Source organism: Pan troglodytes, chromosome 1 (genome assembly GCF_028858775.2).
Source record: "Pan troglodytes isolate AG18354 chromosome 1, NHGRI_mPanTro3-v2.0_pri, whole genome shotgun sequence".
Classification (NCBI taxonomy): domain Eukaryota; kingdom Metazoa; phylum Chordata; class Mammalia; order Primates; family Hominidae; genus Pan; species Pan troglodytes.
Window position 1 is genome coordinate 92,790,627 of NC_072398.2, and position 8,590 is coordinate 92,799,216.

Consider the following 8,590-nt stretch of genomic DNA (forward strand, 5'->3'; position numbering starts at 1 on the left):
TTCCCCCAAATCTAGCCACTCAAGGGATAGCAGGACTCCCAGGTGGGCTGAGGATCTAGAGCAAGGAATGGGCAAGAGAGCATGGAAGGAGACACACTGGCAGACTTAGAGGGGCACTGAGGAACAGACAGCCCACCTTGAGTCCTGGCAGCCAGCCCGGGTCAGGAAGAGGGCCAGAGGGGGTCAGGGAAACAGGCCTGGCAGAGCTCAGGTTTAGAGAAGACGGTCGTTACATTTGAGGGGCTCCTGATATGATGGGCAAGGCAGACTTCTCATCCCCACTCCTCCATACTGTCAAGATCCAGGTTGGAGAGCTGGCAAAGGTAGGGGGAGGAGGAGCTGGGGAAGGGAGGAGGGATGTGAGCTGGGAGAGGCTGCGAAGAGTCTAGGAAGAAGAAAGGCCACACTCGTCTGAGTGGAGCTGGGCCATGCAGGGCCGTGGCCGAGATCCCCTCCTCTTTCTGAAACTCTTCTCAGATCTTAAGGCTCTTGGAGAAGTCAAAGGAGGTGAACTTTGGGGGTTTCCAAAGCAGTTGGCTCCCAACCCTGGATGGGACAGGGAAGGAAGGCTGTGCCCACAGCTGTGCCTGACACCTGATTCCTGTGCAGCCCCTACTGGGTTTATTTGCCTTTCCTGGACATAGCTTCCCCAGCCCAGGAAGGAAGGAGCTGACCCTGATTTGTGCCCATTTGGTTGTGTAAGCCCTTTCATAGCCATTATCTCAGCTAATCTTCCCAACGGCCCTGAAAACTGGGTGATATTGTCCCCACTTTATGAAGGAGGAATCAAAGCCTCAGGAAGGCTAAGACACTTTCCCAGAGTCACAGGACTGGTAAATTGGGCTGGGCTTCAAGTGGATCTTCGTAGACCCCAAAGCATATGTCCCCTTCCTCCCCTGTGCTGACTTCTGAAACACAAATGGAGGGACCGAGAGAAGAGAGGACCAGATAGGCAGGTGGAATTCTTGGCATGTTCTCCAGTGTAGGGGTAAAGTCTGAGGGATGATAAACATCTTGCAGGTTGAAGACAGGATTGGGGAAGAGGCCATGGGAGCTGTGGAAGTGACCAGAGTCTTCCAGGCTGGTCCTTAGCCCAAGTGCATCCTGCACCCTGCCTTCCTGAAGCAAGTCCCCTGGGCTCTCTGCCTAATCTCTCCCGTTCTTGGGATCTGAGTTTACGCCTTAGGCATTTCCCTCACCCCCCATTGCCTTGAATGGAGCACCTGGAAGAGGTGGAAGAGGTGCCTAGACTCAAGCCACTGTCATGGTGGATCCCTTTGTGATGACCCCTTCCCTAGCTCCTCACCTTGCCTGATGGAAGTGAGCTCCTTCCAAGATGGCTGGAAGTTTGTCCTCTGCCTCCTCCTAAAGTCTCCATCCGAAGTGTATTTTTTGGCCGGACGTGGTGGCTCACACCTGTAATTCCAACACTCTGGGAGGCTGAGGCAGGTGGATCACTTGAGGTCAGGAGTTCGAGACCAGCCTGGCCAACATGGCGAAACCCCGTGTCTTCTAAAAATACAAAATTTAGCCAGGTGTGATGGCATGCGCCTGTAATCCCAGCTACTCAGAGGCTGAGGTACGAGAATTGCTTGAACCTAGGAGGCAGAGGTTGCAGTGAGCCGAGATCATGCCACTGCACTCCAGCCTGGGTGACAGAGTGAGATTCCATCTCAAAAAAAAGAAGTATTTTTCTTTACGCTTGACAATTTTTCTTTTCAGACCAAAAAGAAGAATGTACTTCATCTGGTTGGGCTGGATTCCCTCTGATAAGCCTTCCCAGTTGACTGAAAGATGAGGCTAGGCTCTAGCAAGTTGAAGTCAAACCAGCTCCTTCAAGAAGCTTTGAGCAGAATGAAGTGGGGAGGACCCAGCTTCCAGCCTAGGAAGCCCACTGTACCTGGAGCCATCTGGGATAAGACTTTGACCCATGACTCCCATATCCACAACCTGTCCATCCTAGCCCATCCCAGTTTATCCTGTATCATTTGAGCTGGGATTCCCACATCCTCTGAGATGGAAGTCCCATCTCAAATCTTCAATAAAGACTCTTGAATATTGAGTCACATTAATAGTGGTAGTGGATATACCTGGACAGGGTTGGAAGGGGAGGGGCTGCAAGAGAGGGGACAATACTGGGCTCCCTTCAACAGAGATCTGTGATACAGAAGCCAACCTTGCAGCAGAAGCGGGGGAGCCTCTAATACCAGAACTCCTACCTGGTAGGGGGTGGGGCGGTGAGTGAACATCTTGGCTGCTTCCACCGCCCTCAGCCACCCCAAGGCCAGAACTCCATCCGTGATCTGGTCAGTCCCAAGTCCAAGTCATGGGCTAATGCTTCCATCCAAGGAAGCACCTAGGTGTCCTACTAGGGACCAAGAGAATGGGAGAGGGTGGTGATGCTCCCCTAGAGTGCCTGTGCAGGAGGTCACTGGGTGGCCTTCTGTCTCCTCCGCAAAAGGACTCTCATAAATGTCCTCCTGGGTTTGAACAGACCACATAGAGGGAGCACTCCTGCCCCAAAGGGTCTTCCATTCCTGCTTCTTCTCTGTCCACCCTCAGTAGAAACATAAGGGAAAGAATATGATTATTAAAAGGGATTCAGGCCGGGCACGGTGGCTCACGCCTATAATCCCAGAACTTTGGGAGGCCAAGGTGGGCGGATCACAAGGTCAAGAGATTGAGACCATCCTGGCTAACACAGTGAAACCCCGTCTCTACTAAAAATACAAAAAATTAGCCGGGTGTGGTGGCAGGCGCCTGTAGTCCCAGCTACTCAGGAGGCTGAGACAGGAGAATTGCTTGAACCCGAGAGGCGGAGGTTGCAGCGAGCCGAGATCGCGCCACTACACTCCAGCCTGGTGACAGAGCGAGACTCCGTCTCAAAAAAAAAGAGGGATTCAGATTAGACAGCAGGTAGGACTTCCCAACAATAACAAGGCCTGAGGGAGAACTTGAGGGGGCAGGAAAGCCATAGCAAAAAACTAAGACTGTGCTCTTGACCCCATTTTCTCCATAACACATCTGTATCCAACATGCGCCCCCAAAAGATAGGCCCCTTCTCATCTCTAGAGAGCCTTGCTGGATGATGTTAGCAGAGCCCAGACTAGCAGCACCATTTAAGCTCTCCATCACCTTCCAGAAAGTCCTTCCTCCCTTCCATAATCCCTCCATGGAACTAAACTTTGAATCCTGGAAATTTTCTAAATGAAAAAGCTTAAGATAACACACATGACACAATTCTAACAGCACAAAAGAGAAATTACATCTCCTTCCTACCCCTGTCCCCAGCCACCCACCTCCTCTCCCAAGAGGAAACAACTGGTACCTGTGTCCTCCCCGGGTTACTCCATAGACATCCAAGCACATGTGTATAAATTCCTCCTTTCCATTTAAACACTGAGTGCAGCCTTTTCAGCTCTTCTAGACCAGGACTCTTAGCCTGAGGTCAATCTGGACCTCAGGGGATGATTGCAAATACTAAAATTGCATGCAGAATGCTGGCCAGGCGCCTGGGCACTATTTCCAGGAGGAGGGCTCACGTAATGAGCCACCTGGTCTAGCTCAGTTCCTCATTTCATAGAGGAAACTGAGGCCAGAGAGGAGAAGGGCTATGTCCAGGGTCCTCAGCGTGGTGGGGGCCCATCAGGAGAAGAATCCCAGGCTCCCCCTGACCTATATGTCCAGGAGCCCCAAAACTGGGACTTGGAGGGCTGACCGAGACCGAGGATGCTGCTGGGAGGAGGAGGCAATTTCCTTTGCATTACAGTCTGGCATATCTAAGGGGCTGAGCTCAGTCTCACCACGTCTGGGCGCTCATCAGTGCTTTTGAGGTTCCAGCCTTCATTTTGGGGCCCTCCCACTCCTAGCCTTGCCAGGACCCACTGTGGCCCTGGGGAGGTGGGGTGAATGGAGGCAGGATCTGGCTTGGGGTCCATCGGTATGGAAGAAGCTTCCCAGGTCTGCCCACTCCTCCCCCTGCTTTTGTTTGTACCCCACAACCTGAGCATCAGTCTTCGTGGTCACCTTACCATGGTGCTGGGGGGCCTGAGCAGGGAGAGGCAGCTGGCCACTGTGGCTAGCCCTCTGCCTCCTCTCCTGGCCTCTGGCTTGGAGGGGAGGCTCCCGGCGGGGGAGCTGGGGCAGGAAGGAGGAGGTGGGTGGAAAGGACTCCTCTGAGCACAGGAAAGAAAAGCAGGAGAGGGCCCGAGAGGGTGGGCAGCCTTTTGGAAACAGAATGACCCAGACCCAGACAGGGGCAGAAGGGGCGGGGAAGGACCCCTCCCTGGACAGAGATGTCAGGACTGGGGTGGGAGGACCCAGGCAGGACACTTTGGAATGTGCTCTCAGAGTCCCACTGAGCGTATGCAGATGAGGCCTGTCTGTATGCAAATGAGCCCGTCTGTATGCAGATGAGGAGAGAGGGCATTCTCTTCTCAGGGTTACCATAGAGCGCACCTCCTCCCCTTCCCTCTGGGCTCCAGCTGCAGGGCAGCCTGGGAAGAGTCCAGGCCCAGGGAGAGGCAACCTGCAATAGAAGGTTAGACTTCAGGAAGGACTTACCAAAAAAAAATGGCTAGTTCTGGGAAAGGAACTGGAGATGAAATAGGGAATATAGAGAGGCTGCTGAGAGGGCCAGGTAAAAAAGATAGGGGTGCACAATGAAAGGACATCTCAGCCACAGGAAAACACAGGCAAACTCACAGAAAGCTTTGAGAGGGAGGCTGGGGAAGAGGAGAAAAGGAGCCGCGACTGAGCAGCCACTCTCTGCTGAGCCCCGCACAGGATGCCTTCCACTCAGTCTCACTGGATCCCAGTGATAACCCTGTGAGGCCTTTTGCAGAGGAGGCCTACAGAAGCGGAGAGACTCACCCACATCACACGGTTTGCAAGTGGCAAGGCCCTGGCCTGTCCGACTTTACGGCAGGCAGCCACAGCTTAGACCCTTCCCACTGCTTCCTGGCAGACACTGAACAGCTCTTCCTACCTGAGGGGAGAGGAGGGGCACTAGGGGTTCGAGAGCTGTGCCTGGAGCAGGGGCCTGATATACCCTGAGGGGAGGTCCAGTTGGGTCTCAGCCAAGGTAGGGCCTGCAGAGGGTTGAGAATTGCCAGTGCAGTTCCAGGGGAGGCTACTGGGGGAACTTGGGTGGGCTGCAACCAAGAGGGGACCATCATGGCTGGGAAAGATGCCAGGGATGATCCAGTGGGGGAAACTGAGACCCAGAGAGGTTAAAACAGTTGCTCCCTCACTCAGCAGATCCAAGTAGAAGCTGGGCCTAAACTCTGGCTCCTGGGTCCCCAGCCCCTTCCTAGGAGTGCAGAGGCCAGGAGTGGAGGGGTCTCTGAGAATAGCCTCTGCTCTTCCTCCAGTGGCCCCTGGCCCCCCACATCCAGTGGTGCAGCCAAAGCCTTTGTGGAGAAGCTGTGGGGAAGAGAGGCCCCTTGTTGGCCCATTCATCGTGCCGGAGGCTCGGCTGATGCCAGCCCCCGGCACCGGCTGGGCTATCCTTCCTGGGGGTGCCAGCCAGCCCCCACCCGCTGCCACAGCCCGCTCCCCAGCTCTGTCGTTTCCTGGAGCCTCGGGGCTTGGCCGTGGTCCCGGCTGAAGGATGGCGGGGAGCCCCAGCCCCCGCGCCCCCCGCACCTCGCCTTTCACACGCTGGCACCATAGCCGTGGGAACGCTGGACGGCAGCTGGGCACCGGTGCCCGGCTCTGCCCACCCCCAGCCTGGCCAACCTCAGAGAGGGGGAGAGGAACAGGCTGCCCCCAAAAAAAGCCCCTCCAGGATGGGGCCCTAGAAATACTTAGCACTAATTATGAATCTGGGGACAAACAAGGCATTTGCAAGTCAATTAGTGACAGAACTTTCCCAGGAAAGAGGTTCATCCAGGCTCAGCTTCAGACAGGGCCACACGCTGGGTCATCTTGTCCCTCCTCCTGCCTCTGCCCTGCTCGAAGCTCCAGGGATACAGACCGACCCGATGTTCTGCCAGCCCCTATGTGGCTGAGGGTGCCAGGGTCCTGAGTGGGCCTGGGGGGGTGGGAGGGAAAGGCTGAGCTCTACTGAGGTCAGCTGGAGGTCAAAATAGGGCTGTCACCAGGAGACATTCTGCCAGGGCTCTGGCCTCAATTCCACCTGTGACAGAACCTGGTGGCTCCTGGAAGGAGATGCCAAAGAGGCCACTGGCCCAGACAGGGTGGCCCGAGTGGGCTGAGAGGGAAATAGAAGTCATTGTAAAAGGGCCAGTGGGAGATGCTTCCCAGAAAACACAAAGAAACCAGGACAAGAGGAGACCAAGGGAGAAGACAAAGGGTCTTCAGGCATCTCAACAATTGTCCCCAGGCCAGGAGGCACACTGTGGGGATTTCAGCCCTGCCTGCGGGGGAGCCTCCAGGTGGACCAGCACGGATATCTGAGGCCACTGCCCATGGAGAAAGAGACAGAGCAACAGATCTTGCTCTTCCCGGGACTGAGAGGCCTTTAGCTGGGAAAGGGGCTCTCTACCAAGAGAACCCCTTAATTGGGGAAAGAGAGAGAAGGAAAGGGGCTGTGCAGGGCAAAAACCCTAGAGCCAGCCCCGCCATCTGAGGGAGATTAAGGGATTATAATTAAAAGGTGTTTGAGGGGCTCCAAGCAGGTGGGTTGGGGCCGGTGCTAATGATCTAATTGCTGCTTCACCAGGGCTTCAGCCAGGGCCTGGCTGCTGGGGCTCTGTAATGAGTCGGGTGTTTTTTTAAGGGAGGTGGAAGAGGAGAGGCGGAGCTGAAGGGCCAGGAGGGGAAGTCTTTTTCTTCACTTTGAGCCCTCAGCGCACATGCTCACATGCTCTGGCCAGTCCTTCCCTTAATGGCCTCCCTGGAAAACCAAGATGAAGCCTGCAGCCTACGGAGTCATGGGAGGCCTGGAGAAGACTTCTGGGAGCTGGGCGTGAACAAAGAGGGTGCTTAGATCCCCACAGAGAGAGGACACTGAGACACGGGATGGTTACGGGAAAGAAAGGTGTCCTTGGAATAATTATAACAGATGTTGGAAGTAAATGCTCGGTGCCGCAAAATGAAAATAGCACTCAGGCAAAAGTTTTCTCAACAAGGCAATTTACTTCTATAGCAGGGTGTGTCTAGTGGATGGAGCAATGGTGAGAGCACACCAGACAAGGGAGGAGAAGGGGGTCTTATCCCCAATGCAGCTAGTCCCTACTGCTATGTCTTTTCCCTATTGGCTAGGGTTGGACCGCATAGTCTAAGCTAATTCCAATTGGCTATTTTAAAGAGAGCGAGGGTAGGAGCCGGAGTGGTGGGGTGAGTAGTTTTGGCGGGAAGGACGGTTACAGAGCAGGTGACTAAGGATGACTAAGGACAGAGCAGGTGACTAAGGATGACTAAGGACAAAGCAGGTTACTAAGGACAGAGCAGGTGATAGAGGCTAGGAGGGAGTTGTTTACTGAGACTAGGGGCAAGGAGACAAAGAATGAGGAAGTTAAACTTTAAAATGGAGAACAAGGCCGGGTGCTGTGGCTCACGCCTGTAATCCCAGCACTTTGGGAGGCCAAGGGGGGAAGATCACCTGATGTCGGGAGTTCCAGACCAGCCTGACCAACATGGAGAAACCCCATCTCTACTAAATATACAAAATTAGCCAGGTGTGGTGGGACACGCCTGTAATCCCAGCTACTCAGGAGGCTGAGGCACGAGAATTGCTTGAACCCAGGAGGTGGAGATTGCAGTGAGCAGAGATGGCGCTATTGCACTTCAGCCGGGGTAACAAGAGCAAAACTCCGTCTCAAAAATTAAATAAGCCAGGTGCAGTGGCTCACGCCTGTAATCCCAGCACTTTGGGAGGCTGAGGCAGGCGGATCACCAGGTCAGGAGATCGAGACCATCCTGGCTAACATGGTGAAACCCTGTCTCTACTAAAAATACAAAAAATTAGCCAGGCATGGTGGCGGGCGCCTGTAGTCCCAGCTACTCGGGAGGCTGAGGCGGGAGAATGGCGTGAACCCGGGAGGCAGAGCTTGCAGTGAGCCAAGATCGTACCACTGCACTCCAGCCTGGGCAACAGAGTGAGACTCCGTCTCAAAAATAAATAAATAAATATAAATAAATAAAATGGAGACGAAAGAACAGGGGAGCTAAACATACTGATACATTGGTTCTTTGGAGAGGGACTCAGAACTCATTGTACTTAACAATTTTCTCCCTCTTGAATTTTAAAGGAAGTTAACGAGCTAAAACCTTTGAAGAGGAATTTATTATATCCCACACAGAGTACAACTGAAAATGTAGTCTGTGTCAGGCACTGTACTGAGCACTTGACAAACTGACTTAACCCCTCACAACCACACAGTAAAGACTGAGAAGGGCCGGGCGTGGTGGCTCAAGCCTGTAATTCCAGCATTTTGGGAGGCCAAGGCGGGAGGATCACCTGAGGTCAGGAGTTCAAGACTAGCCTGGGCAACATGGTGAAACCCCGTCTCTACTGAAAATACAAAAATTAGCTGGGCGTGGTGGCAGGCTCCTGTAATCCCAGCTACTCGGGAGGCTGAGGCAGGAGAATTGCTTGAACCCGGGAGGCGGAGGTTGCAGTGAG